The sequence below is a fragment of the Grampus griseus genome (genome assembly GCF_964374135.1).
Source record: "Grampus griseus genome assembly, chromosome: 4".
In the NCBI taxonomy this organism is placed as follows: domain Eukaryota; kingdom Metazoa; phylum Chordata; class Mammalia; order Artiodactyla; family Delphinidae; genus Grampus; species Grampus griseus.
In genome coordinates, this window is record NC_138997.1 from 76,513,769 (window position 1) to 76,538,300 (window position 24,532).

Below are 24,532 nucleotides of genomic sequence, written 5' to 3' on the forward strand. Positions count from 1 at the left end.
TCTGACTTATGATTATAATATCACCCAGCCCAATTCCCTAGGCCTATTTTACTGTTCAAAGTAACAATTAGCCCTGTACTACTATCACAGGATGTCAAAAATAACAAGGGAAACATTAAACAAGATTATTTCTTTTATTAACTTCAGTTTTACTTTTTATATTGAGGTTTTTTTTAACCATCTGGAGTACTCTTTTTTTTTTTTTTTTGCGGTACGCGGGCCTCTCAGTGTTGTGGCCTCTCCCGTTGCAGAGCACAGGCTCCAGACGCGCAGGCTCAGCGGCCATGGCTCACGGGCCCAGCCGCTCCGCAGCATGTGGGATCTTCCCAGACCGGGGCATGAACCCCTATCCCCTGCATCGGCAGGCGGACCCTCAACCACCGCGCCACCAGGGAAGCCTTAGATTTTCTTTTTCTATGATTTCTATTATGAAGGGTATTTTATTTCTCATATATAGCAGGCTATTTGGTTACTTCTAGTGTAGAGAAATGTTCATATTTTTAGAAATTGATCTTGTATTTGATAAAACTCTTTTTGTTCATTTTAATAGTTTGTCTAATTCTATCATTTTTTCTGTTGTAGACCATCATATTACCTAAAGGACAGTTTTATTGCTCCCCTTCCAATCTTTGTACTTTTATATCTCTCTTTTTTTAGAGCACTTGCCAGGATTTATAGTACTATCTAAAGCATATATAATCTTGCAGTTTCTTGGACCTCTTGCAATTCTGTAAGTCCCCCAAAATGCAATATACAATTTTTTATAAATGCCTATCTTGATTGTAAAAAAAGTGTCTAAAATTTTCCCTTAAATGAAGTTTTTAAGCATAATATTTGCTTTAGTATTTAGTTCATAACCATAATCAATTTTAGTCTATTTTCTTCTATTCCTAGTTTTCTAGGAGTAGATTTCTTTTTTAATTATAAATATGTTTTTGGTTTTATCCAATCCATCTTCCTCCATCTCTTGAAATAATTATATGCTTTCTTTATTATATGTTTATATAATGACATGGTGAATTATATTGCTGTGTTTTTTTTTTTTTTGTACTAAAATTTTCTCCCAATGCTGGGATAAATCCTACTTAGTCATATTGAATTTTCTTTTAATATACCTTTTCATTTGGCTAATATTTATTTTTGGCATTTGCACTATTTGTAATTGAATAGTCCTATAATTTTCTTTTTGCACAATCTTTATCTAATTTTGGAATAAAAATTACACCAGCCTCATAAAATGGACACCTTTCTTTCTTTCTGCTTTTCCTTGAAAGATAAGAATTATCTGTTCTTTGATAGTTTGGTAGAGTGCACCTAAAAATCAGCAAGACCGGGGGATTTTATGGAGGAAGAGAAGTTGCCTTTTAAATTTCTTTAGTACTTATTAATCTATTCAAGTTTTTTATTTCCTTTCATATTAATTTCACATTTTGTATTTTTCCAGAAATAAATGTTTGTCTGCATTTGCAAATTTGGTACCATATGGGAGCTCATAATATTCTTTTACCAATTTAATATCCTTCCGTGTCTGTAGTTATGCCTTCCTCACTTCTGTTTTTCTATTTATATCTTCTCCCTGTCCCTGTGTTTGTCTTCCCCATTCTTCTCCCTCTGTCTCTCTCTTCCTCTCTTTCTCTCCCTCCTTCTCACTCCCAAAACTAATTGCCAGAGTCTATTTATCTACTAATGGCCTAAAAGCTTTTACTTATTTGTTTTTCCTCATTTTTTGGGTGGATTTGTTCCCTATGTATTGATTTCTGTTAGTGTCTTTATTATTTTCTTCTTCCTTATTTCTCTGGGTTTGTTATGTTGCCCTTTTTTCCCACTTTCCAAGTTCAAGGATTGGCTCATTTTTTCCAACACTTTTTCTTTCTTGATGGATGTACTTAAAATAAATCTTCATTTAAATGATACTTTAAAGTGTCATATACATGTTTATATGCATTATTCAGTTTATATTCTTTCATTTCTCTTTTATTTTTTAGTATATGTTATTTAGCATTGTTTTACTTGGTTCTAGACACATATTTTCATTTCCTTTCTTTTATTGGTCGCTTATATTGCTTTGGGTCAGATAACTTTGATATAGATATATTGTTACTACTGTCTGGCAAATAGTGTGGGACAGACAGTGATTCTTTTAAGACAATGGTTAGGAGAGGCGAGAGCAGAGTCCCTCCCAAAACTATCCTCTGATTCTGTGCCTAGCCATGCTCTGCCACAATAGTTTTCTCACAGTTTTTATTTTTCTTTTAATTTTTTTATTTTAGTTTTTCAAAATTTAACATCTTTATTGGATTCTCATAGCTTTTACATTGGTTCCTCAGATCTATGGTTCTCTCTGTCTTTTGTCCAAAGGATGAATTTTAGGGGAAGAAGCAGCAGCCTGTGCTAGTTTGCCATCTTCTCAGGAACCAGAAGCTACTAGTATTTTCTATTCATTGACTATTTCAGCATTCAATAACTATTGATTAAGCAATGACAATGTCCAGAATAGTTCTAGGTGCTGAGGATTAAGTGGTGAAAAAGACACGCTAACCCCCTTACACTTTTATTGATAAAACCTTTTTTTTTCCAAGCCAAAATGAAATATAGCTATACATTTATAAACGCAAAACTAACTGATTGGTCAGACTTACTGTAAGCATAAATATGTGATACTCAGTGTCCAGAGAAGCAGAGGACTGGCTGACTGCAGTATCTGCTCCATTTCCTTTTGTTCTGTCAGATGCAGATAGGCCAAAATTGGTAAATCACATTTAATTATGGAAATAATCCATGTTACATGGGAACTTTTTCTTCCATTTTAAACATTTTTCAAAAATCAGAATGTTTAGGCTACCTGAGTGTATTTGTTTGCTGGGGCTGCCATAGCAAAGTACCAGACTGGGTGGCTTAAACAACAGAAATTTATTTTCAATTCTGGAGGCTAGAAGTCTGAGATCAAGGTGGTGGCAGCGTTGGTTTCTTCCAAGGACTCTCTCCTTGGCTTGTTGATGGCTGGCTTCTAGTTTCTTCATATGGTCTTCCCCCTGGTATGTCTGTGTCCTAATCTCCTCTTCTAATAAGGACACCAGTCTGATATGATAAACACCCTATTTATTTATTTTTGACTTTAATTATCTCTTCAAAAAACTTATCTCCAAATATAGTTACATTCTGAGGTATTGGTTAGGACTTCATCATATGAATTTTTGGGGGATACAATTCAGTCCATAACTATGGGAAGTATGTAACAATGAAGTGTTTCTTAATATTATTATAACAAATGTTACTGGTAGATATTCTCTATGATTAAATTAGTAGAACTAGATATTTCCATAAGTTAACTGTGGAGTTGATTTTTTTGGAGTATTTAAAGTAATATGACTATGTGTTTAAGCTTTTCAGGGCTAATGTTAGAAGCAATTACTAAACTTATTTTTGGTGGACAAACCTGAATTACAGAGGGACAGCCTCACACAATTATGTCAGATAGGATTGCTTTCAACTTATATTTCCTGAACAGTATTTAAGAGTCTTTAACTTTTTTTGTAAGTGTTATTCTGTTCCAAATTTCCCATTCTTTTGTACTAATTTTTGCTTGCAAGCATATAGGCAAAATTGATTGACAAAGAAGAGAGAATGGCTACTTACATTGTGTGTATATGTGGAAATCTGTCAAATTATGTAGAAGAGCAGTGTCATGTAGTGGAAAGAACCCTGAGAATGATGGTCTGGGAGTGAGGACAGTCAAGTAAGACTCTAGGAGCTTCTACTACGTGTCGAAACAAGTATAGGTAAATGGCCAGACCGGTGGATGACCAGGGGAAGGGTTGGGGGCGTTGGTGGGAAACCCAGGAGAGTCTCCTTAAGCCCATAGATATGTCTTTAGAAAAGACTGATCAACCCATACTGGTTAATAGAGTCTTTCTGGATCTGAAAGGTGGACAATGTTTATTGCATAAAATCAAACTAGAACCCATTTGGCTGGTTTAAAGATGGGTTGTGTTAGAAAAAGCCTATAGAGACTATCTACTCAGTACTACTTTATTGGGTATAGTTCAGTATGACATTATGATATCATTTGTATATTATTTTTATCATCAGCACCTGAAAGTGTGTAAGCTCTCTCTGAATGAATTTAACTATTAAATTAAGCCACAAGGATTATTCAGAAGTCTCATTAAATACTTATGGAAGAAATCAAACTTTTCTTTAGGATGAAACTTCAGAATGTGTAGAAGGTGTATGGATCTGCTGATTAAAGTGCTTTTCTTTTTATGTTGTAAGCAGCTCACCTTCTGTTCATGACTCAGTGGGATTATAAAAGCTTATAATTTCTCCATCACTGTTGACGCATGTAAATAATAATCTCATGGTACATTTATTATTTACTTGTTTCCCCTGCTAACTTTCTAGTGTCTCTTAGCTTTAGAATTCTTGTTTTGCCTTTAAAGGGAGATGAAGTTCATTGTCTCTTGTGGACCATTCTCAAGAACTTTCTACAGCTTAAATTAACAGAGGAATTGGGTCAGTTTTTATTAAGCAGATAAGACCTGTAGACATTCTCTGGAATCACAGCTGTGTCAGTTAATGAACTGCAGAGAAGCTCTTGTTTCACTGATGTCTTGACAATTCACAAAATAATTAACAGCATAGCTGTTTTACTAATGGAATATTTTGTGTTCAGAGTGTTGTGATAGCAGACTTCAAATATTGCTAAAGAGTGGAAAAGCATGTACCCTGATCTGTGTAATGGGTATTCACTGAAGAAACAGTGTAAGTGTGCCAACTTTACTAATCCAGGTCAGGGTTTCTCAACTTTAGTACTTTTGACATTTTGGGTCCAGTACTTCTTGTGTAGGCTGTTTAGTAGAATTCCTGGCCTCTATCTAATAGATGCCACTAGTGTACCCTACCTGTTCCACTCTCCTAGTTGTGACAATTAAAAATGTCCCCAGATACTGCCAAATATCCTCAGGTGGGGGGCAAAATTGCCCTCGCTGAGAACCACTGACTTAGATCAATGTTCAAATTTACCGTAGAAACTGAAGCAGTCAACTTTCTGGTTGGTAAAATAGAGTTGTGGAAGGGTCGGTCTCTTTCCTAGTCAGAAACAACAGCAACAACGATGACAATAACAACGACAGCTACTGCCCTTGGGCTAAGGAGATGGAAAGGAACATTTGCTGGATACAAACCAAGTACCAAGGACTATCCTAGGCCCTTTATGTTGTTTCATTTATTCCTCCTCAAAGCCCTATGAAGAGAACATTGTTGTTCTCATTCTACTCCCCTGTGAATTGAGGCTAAAGGTGATTAAGCTACCTGCCCAGGGTCAAATACCTGATAGGTGATGCAGTTAGGATGAAACCTAGTCAGACCCATCTCCAAACAAAAATTTGGAGGGAGCTCCTTTAAACTGTACCTATTCTCCAAAGTATTAGAATATCCTTTCTTGGCCATGAGGTTGGTCCTGTCTTCTCACCTCCCTCCTATGTACCCAGATTGAAAATCACACTGATTCATGTATCTCACAGGTATTCACTCCAACAATTGATAATGGAGAAAAACATTTCGTATTACAAGCACATTAATTCCTAAATTACAAGACCTTCTTTCTAATAACAAAGTTTGATACACTTAACTTTAGTACTTTTATTGTTTTCTTGGAGAGAGGGGTTATGGCTAATAACCCAACCAGATGGCTAACATGCAGATAGAAAAACTAAGGAGGGGTAAAATTCTAAGTTAAAGATATAAATGTCAAGTTTGAGATTTCTATTTTATTGCTAAGAAGCACAGTGTATTACACTAAGCGTAGACATTTAGAAAGATATTGCTAAGTAACAAAAATAAGAATGAATGGCACATATTTTAGGAACAGTTAATTAATGCCCATGCTCAGATTATGTAATTGCTGTTAAGCACAGAATAATTTATATAAAGAAAAAAAGGGGATCCATAGTTAAAATTGGAAACAATAAACATCATTATGAACAAGCCATTGTGACATTTTTTCCCATATTATAAGAATTCTGGGCTTTCTACCAATAGTAGCTACATTAAACACCAAAACATCTGAAACAGATGTTGCATGTTTTTTCCATAATTTTCAAGGATTTTATTTATTTCAAATAGTAGGTAGGGAGGGATAGGAAGTCATTTAATACCCCTATCATGCATATGTTGTATTAAACTTTTGTGAATCTGCTTGGATAGGTGCTCTCCAAAATCTAATCTTGAGAAATTTATTCCATTCTTTGGAAAGACATATATATTAAATGTCATACTTAGTAAATATTATAAAACCAGAGGGCATGAAAAAACATTTGCTCTCAGGAAGACCCACTTATGCTATATCTGTTGTCTGAATTAACAAAACAATAAAATGAAAAAAAAAGAAAAAGAAAACAATTTTAAAAACATCTTCAGGAAGGGGTTCTATAAGTTCCTTGCCTTTCTGTTGGAAATTCACTGCCTATAATTTTTTCCCCCATCCTCTCCTAAAAAGCAGCTTATATTTGTCTCTGAGTCATCCTAGAGGCTGAAGACCACTAACCTTACTCTATTTTAAACTATTTAATTGTAGTTTTTTAGAGCCTTCATTTTCTGACTTCTTTTAATTAGGTTCCTGACAGCCTTATAATTTCTCCTTATAACTCTTTAAGATATTACCTGGATTGTTAGGAATTATTATTTTATTTCATGAGAAAGACTTTCTCATGATTTTCCTGATCTTTTCTCTGAATACCTGGGGAGAAGCCCAGGAAGAGAATGCAAACTCTTTCTGTATTTGCAGTTCCTGGGGGCTTTACTCTCTTGCCAGGGCACACTCAGTCTCAAGCAACTGCCCACACATCCAGCTCAGGGGCACCAAACCATGGTCGCTGTGAATTTTTTTCTAAATAAGCTTCTATTGGGATACATCCATGCTCATTCATTTACCTATTAGCTATGTCTGTTTTTTACATAGCTGAGTATTTGTGATCCAGTCTGTGTGGCCTCCAAAGCTGAAAATATTTACTATCTGGCCCCATGAAGAAAAATTTTGCCAACCCTTGATCTCTTCTTATCAGTGTCCAGATGTATCTTGGCCAGTTAAATCCCTGTTCACCTCTAGTCTCTTCTTGCAGGCACCTGACTCTTCTTATATATTTTGGGCCCCTTGGTTGTCCTGTGACCTTAGCAGTTCAGTTAAGTTCAAGTTGTCAACTTGCTGTTTGTTTATTGCTATAGACTGAATATTTGTGTGCCCTTAAAATTTTTGTGTTAAATCCTAATGCACAATATAATGGTCTTAGGAGCTGGGGACCTTTGGGAGGTGATTAGGCCATAAAGGTGGAGCTCTCATGAATGGGATTAGTGCCCTTTTAAAAGAGACCCAAGGGAGCTCCCTTGCCCCTTCTAGCATGCAAGGACACAGTGGTATCTGTGAACCAGGAAGCAGATCCTTACCAGATATTGAATCTGTCAGAACCTTGATCTTGGACTTCCCAGCCTCCACACCTGCGAGAAATAAATTTCTGTTGGCTATAAGCCACCCAGTCTATGGTATTCCATTATTGCAGCCCAAATGAACTAAGACATACATAATATCATTTTTGTTTTAAGTTGGGAGTGAAGGCTTTTCAGCTCTCTATATCTCCAAGTGATACCCAAAAGTTGTCATCTTCCCTCCCCTCCTTTTTTTTTTTTCCACTTACAATTAATTTATCTCTTAAAGAATCTGGGTAGTTTGGTAGATTTTCCCACAGTCTGCTTTTTGTGTGTGTGTGTGTGTGTGTGTGTGTGTGTGTGGCATTAAATAATATGGCACCTTACTTTCTGAGATTTCCTGGTTTGGTTCCTAAACTCTCTTTTCTGAGTTTTCTCATTTCCTCCTCCCTCTTGTCTCTATTCTACTGTATTTTGATGCCATTCCCCATAGTTCTTCCTTGCTGTGGAGTTCTGTTCAGGAAGGCAGCTTGGAAGGTCCTTGTTTAGAAGTCATATGCATTAAACTAGTCCAGCTCCGTCAGCCCTCACCATGGGACACTATTGGAGTGGGGAAAACCCCTTCTATTCAGCTGCAGTTCTTAAAACTTTTCAGTGGCACTTTTCAGCGACTACCCAGTGGCTACTTTGGGATTCTTTTGTTCTCAGATCTTCAGTGGCACTGTTGATTCTCTCTGTTTCTTTTCACAAAGTGATGATACCTAGCAGGTCTTGTGGCTGTTAGTGATTTGAAACCACTCACGTTTACTTTGAGGCTGTGCAGAGCATCTTGTCACCTGTCTTTGGTAAATGTTGTCCGTGAGCTCTTAGTTTTGCAGTGTAGTGCCTTTTTATGTTTTTATATGGAGATTCAGAGGATTCAAAATTATGTTTCCATGGTTGCCACCATTTTTGCAGAATTCCTGACTCAATTTTTTTGATTAGTTAAGTTTATTTGAATGTAGTATGTTACAATATTTGAGAATAATAATAATAAAATAATTTGAGTTTTTATTAAACACGGTCACATTTGGGTATATGCAAGGTGGTTGTCAGGTGAGCAAACTGGTAATGCATGCATTTAAAAATTATAATAATGATAACTGCTCTTTTTTGATTATTTTCTGTGTGCATTGTCTGAATTAACCTTAGGACATACATAGTGTTTGTTTTTACTGTTTTACAGATAAGGGGACTGAGGCTTGAAGAGGTTCAGCATGATTTGCACAGGGTAACACAACTAGTAATTGGGGAGCTGGAATTCTAACAAAGCAAGTCTGAGTGCAAAGGCCATGCCTGGAAGACTGTAATACACTTGCAGTTGTTCAGCAAGGCCTATTTTTATTCCTTTCTCTTCTTTCCGTTTCCTTACCCCCTGCCTTAATCTTCTGTAAAAGCTTCTAAAAATACTCCCCTGATCCTTGCACAGCTTCCTCCTTGCCTGCTGACATCAGTCTGATCCCTTGCTTAATTGTAAGAATCCAAAATGAAAAACGTTAAAACATCTATTATAAGTTCTAATTGGTCATAAAGATATATGAATGAATGGATAATGTTACAGTCCACATTTTATTCCCCAGAAGAAATTTCAACTATTCCACCATTATTGGTTCATGCTTATTCTTTCCCACTTCCAATGACTGCCCATTACAAATCCTGTGTACTAGCCACATCCATCTGGTCACTTTCTGTAGTGCTGTCATTTAGTTTCATCCACTCACACTGCTGCCATCTCTTCATGGATGTCCTTTTTCCATTGCCATCCTTTAAAGCCAGATGCTTAGGTGGCCAGTTCTATGAAGCGTTCCCTAGTTTCCGCCAATGCAGAGGCAGAATTTGTGGTTCCTTAATGGTCCTTGCACAGTCATTGGAAAGAATCTTTATCATAACATTCATTCCTCAGAGCATGTTTAGGTGAATTTTTGTGAACCTGTCTGATCTCCTAGACTCTGAGTTGACCAAGGAGTGGGATCTACTTTACTCATCTTCGTAACTCCAGAGTCTCGACAGTGCCTGGAACACAGCAGTTACTTAAATCAGTTTTATTAGATGAACCCAATTAGTATCCGTGAGCTTATATTGCTAGTTATAAGTCTAACTTCTTGATTAGAAAACAAATACTTAACAATTGCATACTTACTTTGCCTTTCTGTTATTACTTATCTAATAACATATGTTCAAAACTGTACTTAAATCAGCATGGCTAGACAGGCAGACAGCAGTTGTTTATACTTATATTTGCCACAAAATTTTTTTCTTTGCTTGGCAGTTCTCTGAGAATTATCTGAGTGTGAATAGTATTTCCTCATGTGGCTCATCATGCCCAGAAAATTAAATATTTTTAATTAACATTTATAATCAGCTTTTCCTGTTCTTGGGTCTAGTGGTTTATATTCATTTAAACAAATTGAATTTTAAAGATAAATTAAACACTGCCCTTGTAAAGCCTTATTCAGATTGATTTTTTTCTCCAACCTCACATGCTTTATCAACCTACATTTCCATCATTCATTTATTCATTCACTCATTTAATAAATCACAGATATATTCAAAGCTAATACCTGTCATCTCTAGATAGGTCTAGTATTTGCCCAAGTCAGGGGTAATGGACCTTTCTGGAAAACACTCTGCTTTGATTTTTTAAATTACAATGAGACAGAAATTTCAGGACATCAAGAGACATAGACTAGACAAAATGGTTTTACTATTCATTTATTTTCTGATCAAATTCAATCTTAAACAATATTCAGAAGTTAGTTGAACTATTTCTGGTCCTCTGCCTAAAGGTGAAATTATTCACTTGTCCTAGTGGGTCTAGGTTCCAAGTTATCATTATTCTTTTAAATAACTCTTGCAAAGGGGTGATTTCTGGCTCCTTCATCTCAGGGGAGAACTTATGGGTCTTTGGATGACATTCAAGCATAATTTTCTTACCTCAGTTTTGACGCTTCAGAGAAAATTTATCTCTATTTTTAAATAGAAATATGGAGCAAGAAATTTCTAGGTAACTAGAGGGTATTTGGTGTTCTCCTTCCTTATTGCAGTATGCAGTCTCTAGTTTTGGAAAATGGCACAAAGACCTTAAGGCAGCTTGTTTAGGACAGCAGTTACAATATATACAGTCTGCTAATGCCTCCAGCTTCCCACAAGAAGAGAGACTTGTTTCGAGTGGGTGTTGGTGGTGTGTTTTTCAGGCTTCATGGAGGAGATTTTTCTCAAGGATCTGCCATAGACAGGGATACAAATCCAAGTAATGCCTGGTTCTTTATCCCAGGTAGGATATACTGTAACTAGGAAAACATTTTGCCAGTGATTATAAAACAGTGTGGCAAATTCTTTTGAGTTAGTAATTTACTAGAATAGATAGTATTATTTTATCTTAAAATAATTTTCAAGGCTAAGGTTTCACCAAAGACAACTTGTAGATAAAGTGCTCTCCTAGAGTAATAGCCGATGAGCTATAATTTGGTCATAGTTTTTAATAAGCTTTGCTTCCTAAGTTCTGTGGGAGATCTGAATTAGATTCTGATAACAAGCTAGGAAAAACCAGTAGAGACATCATTCAAGAATTTCAAAAATCTAGCTCTTGGGGGCAATTTGCTGTGAGCAAAAAGCCACAAGTAACCCCCAAGAGCATTGTTATATTACAGTGATTATAGTTCAGAGCTTGGGGCTCTGCAGTCAGACACACGGGGATTCAACTTCTGGATCCTTATTATGTGACTTTGGACAAGTTACTTAGCTATTCTAAGTATCATTTCTTCACTGTGCGATGCTTCAGAAATTATTTTGAGGATTAAAGAGATTATGGTTTTAACAGTTCATGGTATAGTGCCTGGTACATAGTAAGCCCTCAAAATATATTTACTATAATATTTGTAGTTACTGCAATAATTCCCCAGAATTATTTAAATATTTGTTTAATTATCTAATTATTAAATATTGAATATTTTAAAATATTTCATATAATTTACAGTATATATATATATTCAAGTAAGTGTCAAAATTAAAAAGTGAGATAAAGGTGTCAATGAAGGAATCATGGCAAGACACCCAGACCTCTGAAAGAATGGTCATCAGTCTAATCCTCAGCTATGGGCAGTAGGCGGGAGGGCAGATAGTTTGTTGAGATGCATCTTTTTAAATGGACTCAAAAGGATCAGGAGATGCTCCTACTTTTGGCTCATTTGTAGTGGAGACAATGCCATTTTTATAATACAATTCACTATTCTGAGCACTTTCTTCTTATTTTATATCCTAGATGCCAATTTGGTCACTAGAAGTTTTCATTAGGAGCACTGAAGCAAATCAAAGAGAATTGCACTGTTTTGGGAATTTTTTTATCCAAGTTGCTTAAAAACCCATTAAAGTCTCCTGACCAAAAAGAGTGTACCTTTCCAATAACTAGTGCACTTCAGAGTCTTTCTCCTTTGGTAATGCTGAATAAAAACATCTTTCCGATATTTTGTTCTTTTCCAGTATGTTTTCAGTACTCTATGAAGCCCACCATATTAGTTATCTATAGCTGCTGTAACAAATTACCACAAAGTTAGTGGCTTAATACAACGTACGTTTTACAGTTCTGGAGGTCAGAAGTCTGGAAAGGGTCCATCAGGCTAAAATTTAAGTGTCAGCAGGGCTGTGTTTCTTCAGGAGGCTCTAGTGGACAGTGTGTTTCCTTGCTTCCTCCAGCTTCTAGAACCCTGCCTGTATTGCTTAGTTCCTGGGTCCCTTCCATCTTCAAAGCCATCAGAGTAATATTTCAAATCTATGTCTCTGGTTCTCCTGCCACTCTCTTTCATTTATAATGACTCAGGGTCCACCTGGGTAATACTTATCTCCCCATCTCAAGATCCTTAACTTAATCACATGTGCAAGATCTCTTTTGCCAAATAAAGTGACATACTCACAGGTTTTGAGGATTGGGGGCTGCATGGTTTACAGGGCATTATTCTGCCTACCGCAGCCATCTAGATAGTCTTTCTGTGGGTGTTGTAACACTGTTGATCAGATACTTACATTTTTCACATTTAACAATGGTGCAGTTATATTTCCAGACTGCTCTTTAAGCACTGATTTACGAGAAATCTGGTCCTTTAGGCAGGTTTCTGTAATAGCTGATTTTATTCCTTATGTGTTAAATTTACTGGTTCAACTCTTACAGGCTAATGTTAATTGATGTTCAAGTACTTCTTAGTTACCTACTAGAAGTCGCAAGGATGTAGGTCATATATTTAGAAATTTCTACCTGTAAGGGTGAGGACTTCTTTTCCAAAGTTTATCTTTTAAAGTTGCAAGTTTCATCCCTCCAAAAACTAAAAATAACTACCATATGATCCAGCAATTGCACTGCTGGGTATATATCCAGAAAAAAAACCCACCACTAATTTGAAAAGATACAAACACCCAGGTGTTCATAGAAGCACTATTTACAATAGCCAAGATGTGGAAGCAACCCAGTGTCCATCAATAGATGAATGGGTAATGAAGTTGTATATATATAAAGTGAAGTATTACTCAGCTATAAAAAAGAATGAAATTCTCACAGATATAGAAAACAAACTAGTGGTTATTATTGAGGAGAAGGAAGAGGCGAGGGGAAATACAGGAGTAGGGGATTAAGAGGTACAAACAACTATGTACAAAATAGATAAGCAACGAGGATATATTGTATGGCACAAGGGATTATAGCCATTATCTTATAGTAACTTTCAATGGAGTATAAATCTGTAAAAATACTGAATCACTATGCTGTATACCTGAAACTAATGTAATATTGTAAATCAACTATACTTCAAAAAAGAAAAATGAAGTTAAAAGTTTCAGTTACTTGGGAAATTTATTTCCATGGAATTGCTGTTTTTCTAAAGATGCTAATTCAGTTAAATATTAATGTATCATAATAGTAGTTTTAAAAATTTTAATAATTACTTTAATCTGACTTTTTTAGATGTGCTTATGCTTTTCACTGTCAGTTTAGGTAAATTATACAATGAATTTTCCTTTTTGAGGGCCTTCCATATATTGATGCTATCTATATGTCTGCATTGACTTGATGAGATGTAATAGGTACTGTTATTATAGGATTTACTGTATTAAACAGCAAAATATAAGGACAGAATAAGAATCTTTTACCTGGGAGTGACTTCTAGATGGAATACAGGCAATATTTTATTGTGCTGTCTATTCATTTTATAAGTTCTGAACTAATGACTAAATTGCAGTAGCAGGAAAGCATGATCAGACAAGGTGAAGATAACTGGGAGGAAGGACTGAGAAGAAAGAAGGGTATTTTTGTGCTTTGGACCAGCCCTCCAAATAAATAAAAATTACCTATATGAAATCTCAGGCAAATAGCTTTACATCATATTAAATAATTTAACTAATTGACAATGTGGCTAGAAAAATGATAGCATTAATTTTAAATTGTATTTTGAGTGTCATCGTTGTAAGTGCTTCCTTTTTCATTGTGTTATGTACCTGGGGGCTATTCTGTCCAATTAAATACTCTTAAAATGTGTAATCTTAGGCCAAGGTCTGCCTCCAAGTCTATCAAAAAAGCAAATGTTATAGGAATTCCTTTCATAGAAGGCAAATTTTCAAAGGTATATGTCTTGATGCTGTCTTCTAATATATATGTATTGCTTTTAGAAGTTGTACTAAGTCTTCTGAACCAATTAAGCTAATGTACTTGGTATCTTATGGATACCAAGTTTGAAAAATTATAACTTGGGGACCTATTTATAGTACCCTTTTTTAAAAATAAATGTGATACATTTGATATTTTTTTTTGCAATCTACTTTTTAAAATGTTGACAGTTTTATTTTTTTAGATTTATTTTTTATATAGCAGGTTCTTATTAGTTATCTATTTTATACATATTAGTGTATATATGTCAATCCCAATCTTCCAATTCATCCCACCACCATCCCCCACCCACTTTCCCCCCTTGCTGTCCATATGTTTGTTCTCTACATCTGTGTCTCTATTTCTGCCTTGCAAACCAGTTCATTTGTACGAATTTTCTAGATTCCACATATATGTGTTAATATACAATATTTGTTTTTCTCTTTCTGACTTACTTCACTCTGTATGACAGTCTCTAGGTCCATCCACGTCTCTACAAATGACCCAATTTCGTTCCTTTTTATGGCTCAGTAGTACTCCATTGTATGTGTGTACACCATCTTCTTTATCCATTTGTCTGTTGATGCGCATTTAGGTTGCTTCCATGACCTGGCTATTGTAAATAGTGCTGCAATGAACAATGGGGTGCATGTGTCTTTTTGAATTATGGTTTTCTCTGGTATATGCCCAGTAGTGGGATTTCTGGGTCGTATGGTAATTCTATTTTTAGTTTTTTAAGGAACCTCCATACTGTTCTCCATAGTGGCTGTATCAATTTACATTCCCACCAACAGTGCAAGAGGGTTCCCTTTTTTCCACACCCTCTCCAGCATTTGTTGTTTGTAGATTTTCTGATGATTCCCATTCTAACTGGTGTTAAGTGATACCTCATTGTAGTTTTTTTTTTTTTTTTTTTTTTGTGGTACACGGGCCTCTCACTGTTGTGGCCTCTCCCGTTGCAGAGCACAGGCTCTGGACGTGCAGGCTCAGCGGCCATGGATCACAGGCCTAGCCGCTCCGCGGCATGTGGGATCTTCCCAGACCGGGGCATGAACCTGTGTCCCCTGCATCGGCAGGAGGACTCTCACCCACTGCGCCACCAGGCAAGCCCCCTCATTGTAGTTTTGACTTCCATTTCTCTAATAATTAGTGATGTTGAGAAGCTTTTCATGTGCCTCTTGGCCATCTGTATGTCTTCTTTGGAGAGATGTCTATTTAGGTCTTCTGCCCATTTTTTGATTGGGTTGTTTGTTTTTTTAATACTGAGCTTCATGAGCTGTTTATGTATTTTTGAGATTAATCCTTTGTCCATTGATTCGTTTGCAAATATTTTCTCCCATTCTGAGGGTTGTCTTTTCATCTTGTTTATGGTTTCCTTTGTTGTGCAAAAGCTTATAAGTTTCATTAGGTCCCATTTATTTATTTTTGTTTTTATTTCCATTACTCTAAGAGGTGGGTCAAAAAAGATCTTTCTGTGATTTATGTTATGTTTTCCTCTGAGATTTTTAAAGTGTCCTGTCTTACATTTAAGTCTTTAATCCATTTGGAGTTTATTTTCGTGTATGGTGTTAGTAAGTGTTCTAATTTCATTCTTTTTCAGGTAGCTGCATAGTTTTCCCAGCACCACTTATTGAAGAGACTGTCTTTTCTCCATTGTATATCCTTGCCTCTTTTGTCATCGATTAGTTGACCATAGATGCTTGGGTTTATCTCTGGGCTTTCTATGCTGTTCCATTGATCTATATTTCTGGTTGTGTGCCAATACCATACTGTCTTGATTACTGTAGCTTTGTAGTATAGTCTTAAGTCTGGGATCCTGATTCCTCCAGCTCTGTTTTTCTTTCTCAAGATTGCTTTGGCTATTCGGGGTCTTTTGTGTTTCCATACAAATTGTGAAATTTTTTGTTCTAGTTCTGTGAAAAATGCCAGCAGTAGTTTGATAGAGATTGCATTGAATCTGTAGTCATTGCTTTGGGTAGTATAGTCGTTTTCACAATGTTGATTCTTCCAATCCAAGAACGTGGTATATCTCTCCATCTGTTTGTATCATCTTTAATTTCTTTCATCAGTGTCTTATAGTTTTCTGCATACAGGGCTTTTGTCTCCTTAGGTTTATTCCTAGGTATTTTATTCTTTTTATTGCAATGGTAAATGGGAGTGTTTCCTTAATTTCTCTTTCAGATTTTTTGTTGTTAGTGTACAGGAATGCAAGAGATTTCTGTGCATTAATTTTGTATCCTGCAACTTTACCAAATTCATTAATTAGCTCTAGTAGCTTTCTGGTGGCATCTTTAGGGTTACCTATGTATAGTATCATGTCATCTACAAACAGTGACAGTTTTACTTCTTTCCCAATTTGGATTCCTTTTATTTCTTTTTCTTCTCTGATTGCCATGGCTAGGACTTCCAAAACTATTTTGAATAATACTGGCAAGAGTGGACATCCTTGTCTTGTTCCTGATCTTAGAGGAAATGCTTTCAGTTTTTCACCATTGAGAGTGATGTTTGCTATGAGTTTGTCATATATGGCCTTTATTATGTTGAGGTAGGTTCCCTCTGTGCCCACTTTCTGGAGAGTTTTTATCAAACATGGGTGTTGAATTTTGTCAAAAGCTTTTTCAGCATCTATTGAGAATACCACATGGTTTTTATCCTTCAGTTTGTTAATGTGGTGTATCACATTGATTGGTTTGCGTATGTTGAAGAATCCTTGCATCCCTGGGAAAATCCCACTTGATCATGGTGTATGATCCTTTTAATGTGTTGTTGGATTCTGTTTGCTAGTATTTTGTTGAGGATTTTTGCATGTGTATTCATCAGTGATATTGGTCTGTAATTTTCTCTTTTTTTTATTTCAAAAATTTATTTATTTATTTATTTTGGCTGCGTTGGGTCTTCGTTGTTGCACATGGGCTTCCTCTAGTTGCAGAGAGCTGGGCATACTTTTCATACGGTTTGTGGGCTTCTCATTGTGGTGGCTTCTCTTGTTGCGGAGCATGGACTCTAGACATGCAAGCTTCAGTAGCTGTGGCTCGTGGGCTCTAGAGCACAGGCTCAGTAGCTCTGGCATGTGGGCTTAGTGCTTCATGGCATGTGGGATCTTCCCAGACCAGGGCTTGAACCTGTATCTCCTGCATTAGCAGGTAGATTCTCAACCACTGTGCCTCCAGGGAAGCCCTGTAATTTTCTTTTTTGTAGTATTTCTCTCTGGTTTTGGTATCAGGGTGATGGTAGCCTCCTAGAATGAGTTTGGGAGTGTTCCCTCCTCTGCAATTTTTTGGAAGAGTTTGAGAAGGATGGGTGTTATCTCTTCTCTAAATGTTTGATAGAACTCTACTGTGAAGCCATCTGGTTCTGGACTTTTGTTTGTTGGAAGATTTTTAATCACAGTTTCAATTTCATTACTTGTGATCGGTCTGTTCATATATTCTATTTATTTCTGGTTCAGTCTTGGAAAGTTATACCTTTCTAAGAATTTGTCCATTTCTTCCAGGTTGTCCATTTTATTGGCATAGAGTTGCTTTTAGTACTCTCTTACGATGCTTTGTATTCCTGCAGTGTCCATTGTAACTTCTCCTTTTTCATTTCTAATTTTATTGGTTTGAATCCTCTGCCTCTTTTTCTTGATGAGTCTCGCTAAAGATTTATCAATTTTTTTATCTTCTCAAAGAAGCAGCTTTTAGTTTTATTGATCTTTGCTATTGTTTTCTTTGTTTCTATTTCATTTATTTCTGCTCTGATCTTTATTATTTCTTTCCTTCTACTAACTTTGGGTTTTGTTTGTTCTTCTTTCTCTAGTTCCTTTAAGTGTAAGGTTAGATTGTTTATTTGAGGTTTTTCTTGTTTCTTGAGGTAGGCTTGTATGTATTGCTATAAACTACCCTCTTGGAACTGCTTTTGCTGCATCCCATAGGTTTTGAATTGTTGTGTTTTCATTGTAATTTGTCTCTAGGTATTTTTTGACTTCTTTGATTTCTTCAGTGATCTCTTGGTTATTTAGTAACGTATTGTTTAACCTCCATGTGTTTGTTTTTTTACATTTTTTTTCCCTGTAATTGATTTCTAATCTCATAGCCTTGTGGTCAGAAAAGATGCTTGATATGATTTCAATTTTCTTAAATGTACTGAGGCTTGATTTGTGACACAATATGTGATCTATCCTGGAGAATGTTCTGTGTGCACTTGAGAATAAAGTGTAATCTGCTGTTTTTGGATGGAATGTCCTATAAATATCAATTAAATGTATCTGGTCTATTGTGTCATTTAAAGCTTCTGTTTCCTTCTTAATTTTCTGTTTGGATCATCTGTTCATTGGTGTAAGTGAGGTGTTAAAGTCCCCCACTATTATTGTGTTACTGTCGATTTCCTCTTTTATAGCTGTTAGCAGTTGCCTTATATATTGAGGTGCTCCTATGTTGGGTGCATATATATTTATAATTGTAATATCTTTTTCTTGGATTGATTCCTTGATCATTATGTAGTGTTCTTCCTTGTCTCTTGTAACATTCTTTATTTTAAAGCCTATTTTATCTGATATGAATATTGCTACTCCAGCTTTCTTTTTTTTTTTTTTTTTTTTTGCGGTACGCGGGCCTCTTGCTGCTGTGGCCTCACCCGTTGCGGAGCACAGGCTCCAGACGCGCAGGCTCAGCGGCCATGGTTCACGGGCCTAGCTGCTCCATGACATGTGGGATCTTCCTGGACCGGGGCACGAACCCGTGTCCCCTGCATCGACAGGCGGACTCTCAACTGCTGCGCCACTAGGGAAGCCCTAAATATTCTATATTTTATCCCATGTTCAAGATATCAATGTTTTGTGTTCTTGTAACCCATGCATATTGGTTTCCTTAGGGTTGCTATAAGAAAGTGCCATATACTGGGTGACTTAAGAGAATTGAAATTTATTATCTTACAGTTCTGGAGAAGTTCAAAATCTAGGTATCTGCGGGGCCATGCTCCACCAAGACACTTAGTAGACTCCTTCCTTGCCTGTTTGTTGGTGGCTGTCAGTCTGTTGCTTGGCTTGCAACTGCCACCTGTGTCATCACATGGCATTTTCCCAGTGTGTCTGTGTTTTCACATGGTATTCTCCTTCCAGTGTCTCCTCCTCGTATAAGGACACCAGTCATATCAGAATAAGGTCCTACCCTACTCCAGTATGACCCCATCTGAACTAATTACATGGGTTACAACTCTAGTTTCAAATAAGGTAATATTCTGAAGACCTGGGGGTTAGAATTTCAACATACCTTCTTTGGGGGACACAATTCAACCCATAACACCATGTGTACTATATTTGGAAAAACAGAATTATTTTTATGAATTGTGTTTTGTTTTGTTTTTTGTGGTATGCGGGCCTCTCACTGTTGTGGCCTCTCTTGTTGCAGAGCATAGGCTCTGGACTCGCAGGCTCAGTGGCCATGGCTCACGGGCCCAGCCACTCCACGGCATGTGGGATCTTCCCAGACCAGGGCATGAACCCGTGTCCCCTGCATCGGCAGGTGGACTCTCAACCACTGAGCCACCAGGGAAGCCCTATGAATTGTGTTTTTTTGGCATTACGTTCTCAACTTTGTATCAAAGAACTGATGATTGTATGAAAACAGTTATTGTACTTTTTATAAATAAGCTGTTTTCTAAGTTTGTCCCAAGAAAAACTAGTTTTTCAAGATGCTCTAAGAAAAGTGGAGTGCATGAACAAATAATGGTGAGATAAACTGAATGTTAGTCTACATTTTATGTACCCTTCTTGGAGACCTAGTACCCCTTAAGATATTAAAATCATTCAAAAGTCCTGTGTGAAATATATTGAACCTAACCTTAAGTTTCCCAAATGTGTTAGATGTCGGAAACTCTTAATTATGTTAACACAGTATTTTGTACAACTGTTTTGGAAAGTGACAAATCAGGGAATCACAACATATATACTATTGTCCCTTTTCATTAGGAATATGGAAAGATTAATTTACGTTTGTATGCATCAGTTTTCTCAACTGTAAAATAAGAAGAATAATTACAGTTATAGCATAAAAATGATTGAGACTATTAAGTAAGATAAAACAGGCAAAGAGTATGACCCAGTATTGGACCATAAAAAGTATTCAATGCATGTTTATCATTAATGTGATTTAGTCTTATATTTAGTCACTATTTGTCACTAGGCATTAATCCAGAGTGATGTTGAGATCCATCAAACAAGAGGACCATACTTATTAGCTTGAACACAATTTCTATATAATTCACAGAGTAAAGAGAACATATATTTTATTCTCAGAGTATTTAAGTATTTTAGCTTTTTACAGCAATATCTCAAGAAAAAATATTATATTAGAATCTACATAATATGTATAATAATGGAGGAAATTATGCAATATATTTTAGGGAGAGTTTTTTGGAGGATGAGTAAAATTAAGAAGGTTCTTCATTCAGAATACTAGTCACTGTACTGTTAAAAAGTTAAGTGAAGCCCCTGGAGCAGTTGAAAAATATAAGGCTGAGAGAACTTGTAGTAAAAGCCTCGGAATGCTGTGCTTTGGATTTTTGTGTGTTTTCTCCTTTTGTCCTTTATGTCAGGTATTTAGTTGCCAATTTCTTTTTTTCTGTTTCCTAGGTGCTCTATTCTATCACTTATTTCAACCCTTGTTCTTTTAAAATACACTATAAACTGGAAAGCTGATAATGAGAGTCATTCAGTTCTTTCCAAAATAATAAAGATGGCTGAAAGCTTTTTTTTTTCTTCTGCAGATTTTTGAGTATATTTTTCTACATGGTTGAAATTGCTAGCTTCATAGTCTCTACCAAGTTGGTAAAATGTTACTGAATTATGTCCCTTAAAATGATTATTTTTGTGTAAGCTAAAGATAAGCACCCAGCTACCACTTCACTATTATTTCTTAGTTTCTGAATGTCCCTCTTACCCCATCAGTTCCTTATAATCTCTCCGCTCGCTACCACCATGCTTCTTACAGCTAGACCACTTGAGTCACCAGCTTGTCCTCCTGCCTCTTAGAGGATATGGACTGCTCTGCCAGCACAACTTGATATTGTATGACAGTTCTTTCTTGGAAGAGTTGCAGATTTTGCTTGGGGTCTCCCTTGGATATTTAAAAATGTCACTTTCTTCTTCGTCAGTCATTTCACTCAGAAGAATCATAATTCTAAAAGGATGGTTAGAAATTTTCCATCCAGGTCTTTCTAAATTCAAAAAATCTTCACACTCATTCCTTAACCATTAAATATATTAAGTTTTGTCTGGCTGTTTGTGGATATGTCATTTGAGGGAATTATTATTTATTTATTTTTTTGTTAATAAAGAATTCTAGTTAAATGAAGGACATACACCAGGTATATATTATCAATTTTCAAAGGGCCCATAGAACAAGAATGTATGGTAGTAATAAGAGTTTGCTACAGATATTTCTTTTTTGTTTAATAAATGTTTAGGCATCATTTGGTGAGTCAAGGTCATAATGTTAACAACACTTTACTGTTATATTTAGAAATATGGATTAGTATTTAATAATCTGCCAAGTAAAATCATTTGTCCTTGCTAGTACTTTACATACACTGTTTCATTTAATCTTTCATTGGCCGTAGGAATTTGGCTTTATTATCTCGTGTATTGCATATAATGAAGCCAAGCTTCAAGGATTTAACTTGTTCTTCCCAGTGGATAGATGACAGGGCTGGGATTTCATCTCACAGTCAGTCACCTGAAGCCTCAGAGTAAATGTTTCTTACTCTACCATACTGCTTCTAATGACACAGGGTAAAGAAAAATCAGAGAAGAGGTAAGACCAGATTAACTCTTGAAGTATGAGAATTTGGTAGGCAGTGTGAGAAAGTAGGTAACAGACTAGAAAGCTTAAAATTGTTAGAGTAGGTGGTAAATAATTATTGAAGGATTTGATCCAAGGTGATGGAATGTCATGGTGAAAATAGTGAATTAAAAAAAAAATTGATGTGATGTCTATGTCAGGGTAACTAGAAAGAGGTAGTGTTTGAACATTAAAATGAATTAGGAGTTTATTGTGGTAGTTGAGACGAGAATGATGAAAACCTTGCCTAAGTTAATAAAAGAGGAGATGTTGGAAGGCAGTGTCTTTAGAACTTATTTGGAGATGAAAGAGATGAAAGAGAAAATGAAGATGCTGAAATTTGTATTTTAAATAATTGAAAGAATGTTGATAATATTGATTGAAGTAAGGAAACAATGTAAAGCAGTACTTTGCTGAGGAAGAAAAAGTAATGTATTTAGAGAATTGTGGGTTGATGGTTGGACAATACAGTGGAATCTCTAGTGGATTATTAGATGGAACTGAACTCAAGTGTTGGCTGAGGATTAAGAAGACAAATTTGATAGTCTTCTATATGCATTTAACATCCAAGATTTGTGTTCTCATATTTATTTAGTTGTTATGCTTAATTCAAACATTTAAATACCCAACTTGAGCGCTTAAAATTAACCTGAGAACAGAAACATTTGTAAATACAATATGTAAATTTGAGGATAAAAATAATGTGACAAGAAGCACAGATGGGATGCACTTGAATCACTTGAATTTTTTTCAAAAATTTTACTTCAACTTCTTTTCTTTTTGATCAAATCTGTCATTGCCATAGATATTTATTCTCCTAAATCCTTTTCTTACATTTGATATTTTATAGATCATGTTTGAGTTAAGTAAAGAGAAGAACCATATCTTTCAGTGCATAAAATTATGCTTTGAAGTTAACTATCCAGACTATATTTTGCTCTTGAAAGATATCCAGTATATCCTTTGCATGCTATGCTGACTACCAAATATTTGTCCGTTTTCTATCTTAATCTCAGAACTGATATCCACTGTATTTTCGCCTCCTCATCCTTGGATGCTATCCCAGTGTGGGGAGAGGAAGAGGGTATCCAGAATATAATGAAGAAAGCAGAAATGTCTCAATCTAGATGAGATGTATTATATTTTTCTATTGACTATAACCTCACCAAGAAGTGCAAAATATAAGTTGATCTCAAAGAAAGCAGGGCTGTCAAAATATCATGCTCATCTTCTAGCATAGCCACTCATCTCTTCTACTCTTGTTTAGTTCCCTCTAAAACTTGTGCGCAGAATGGCTCAGAGTATAAAGATGTGCTTTGGAATGAGAAGAACTGTACTATTGGTTGTTCTCTGGAGGAAACTGGGCAAGCTCTTCAAAATAGTCATAACTAGGTGCAGCGGCCGAGTCAGGAGTGGCTGCAGAGAAAGAGTTTGGTGCTATGTCTCACACCATTTTGCTGGTAACAGCCTACCAAGAGGCGAGAAGGCAGAACTTATGCTGACTATGAATCTGTAAATGAATGCATGGAAGGTGTTTGTAAAATGTATGAAGAACATCTGAAGAGAATGAATCCCAACAGCCCCTCTATCACATATGATATCAGTCAGTTGTTTGATTCTGTTGATGACCTGGCAGACCTCAGCTGCCTTGTTTACTGAGCTGATACCCAGACAAACCAGCCTCATAACAAGGACTGGATTAAAGAAGATCCAGGTGCTCCTTTGTCGACAGGCACAACAGGCAAGGAAAGAGTTGAGTTTGGAAGCATTAGGGGGACGGGGTGGGCTTGGAACACAGCTGTGTACAGTGTGCTGCAGTGGAAGTTTTGTATTATAGTAATCCTGTTTCCATTTTGGTGCACTCTAGCCAGGATTGAATGTATTAGATGAAATGTGAGGATCTTGTTCAATCTGAAACCCCCTTTCCCCCCGTCCCCTCCTTTTTTTTACTTAAACATTTTTATTATGATTTAGATGGAAGTTGGTTTTTGCCAGTTAATGTTGATTCCAGTCCTTCAAACTGTTCCTATCTGCTTTATAACATTCACTGTACTAACCCTTCTTCACATTGGGGTGGGGGGTAGTGATGCGGTTTAGTTATGTCCTCAAGAAAAAGTCTTAGTGAAAAACAAATAAATGTTCTTTAGCTAAAAAAAAATACTCATAACTAGAGAGATGATTGGTTAATTCATCCCCAAGTTAACATTGACCACCATTAAGAAACTTTTTGGTTTTTAGCTTGGGTTAAAAGAAGATTGGATAATACTTTTTTTCTTGCTATGTGGGGCTATTTGAGTAGAGTTCCAGAGGACGAAACAAGAAAATTAGAAGAGTGACACGAATTATGACCATGCCCTATTCTACTCTTGCTTGATTTTAACGACCTGGCTAATCAGATCTTTTACCCTTAATAGGAGCACATTTTGCAATTATTTTTTGACCTAAGACCATGCATGAGTGTTTTAAATCCTTTTTCTGCTATTGTTTTGGTTGGAACAAAAGCTGGTAAATATCATTAATTTTAGATCCTAGAATGTAGAAATCCAGACCTAAATTAAGAAGCTCATGAAATTTAAATTTTGAAAAATAAAATTGCGGTTATTTACTTTGAACTGTACTTTCTTTAGGC

General features: G+C 36.1%; 1 protein-coding gene and 1 pseudogene across 2 annotated transcripts in view; both read left to right on the forward strand.

Moving 5' to 3' along the window:
- The window catches only part of KCTD8 (potassium channel tetramerization domain containing 8), a gene marked incomplete at both ends in the record, with an annotated part of 255,251 nt that overhangs the window by 25,653 nt on the left and 205,066 nt on the right, over positions 1-24,532 (forward strand). The window lies entirely within an intron of this gene.
- LOC309821785 (enhancer of rudimentary homolog) lies at positions 23,343-23,740 on the forward strand (annotated as a pseudogene). Its single transcript has one exon. The product of its transcript is annotated as an enhancer of rudimentary homolog (transcript).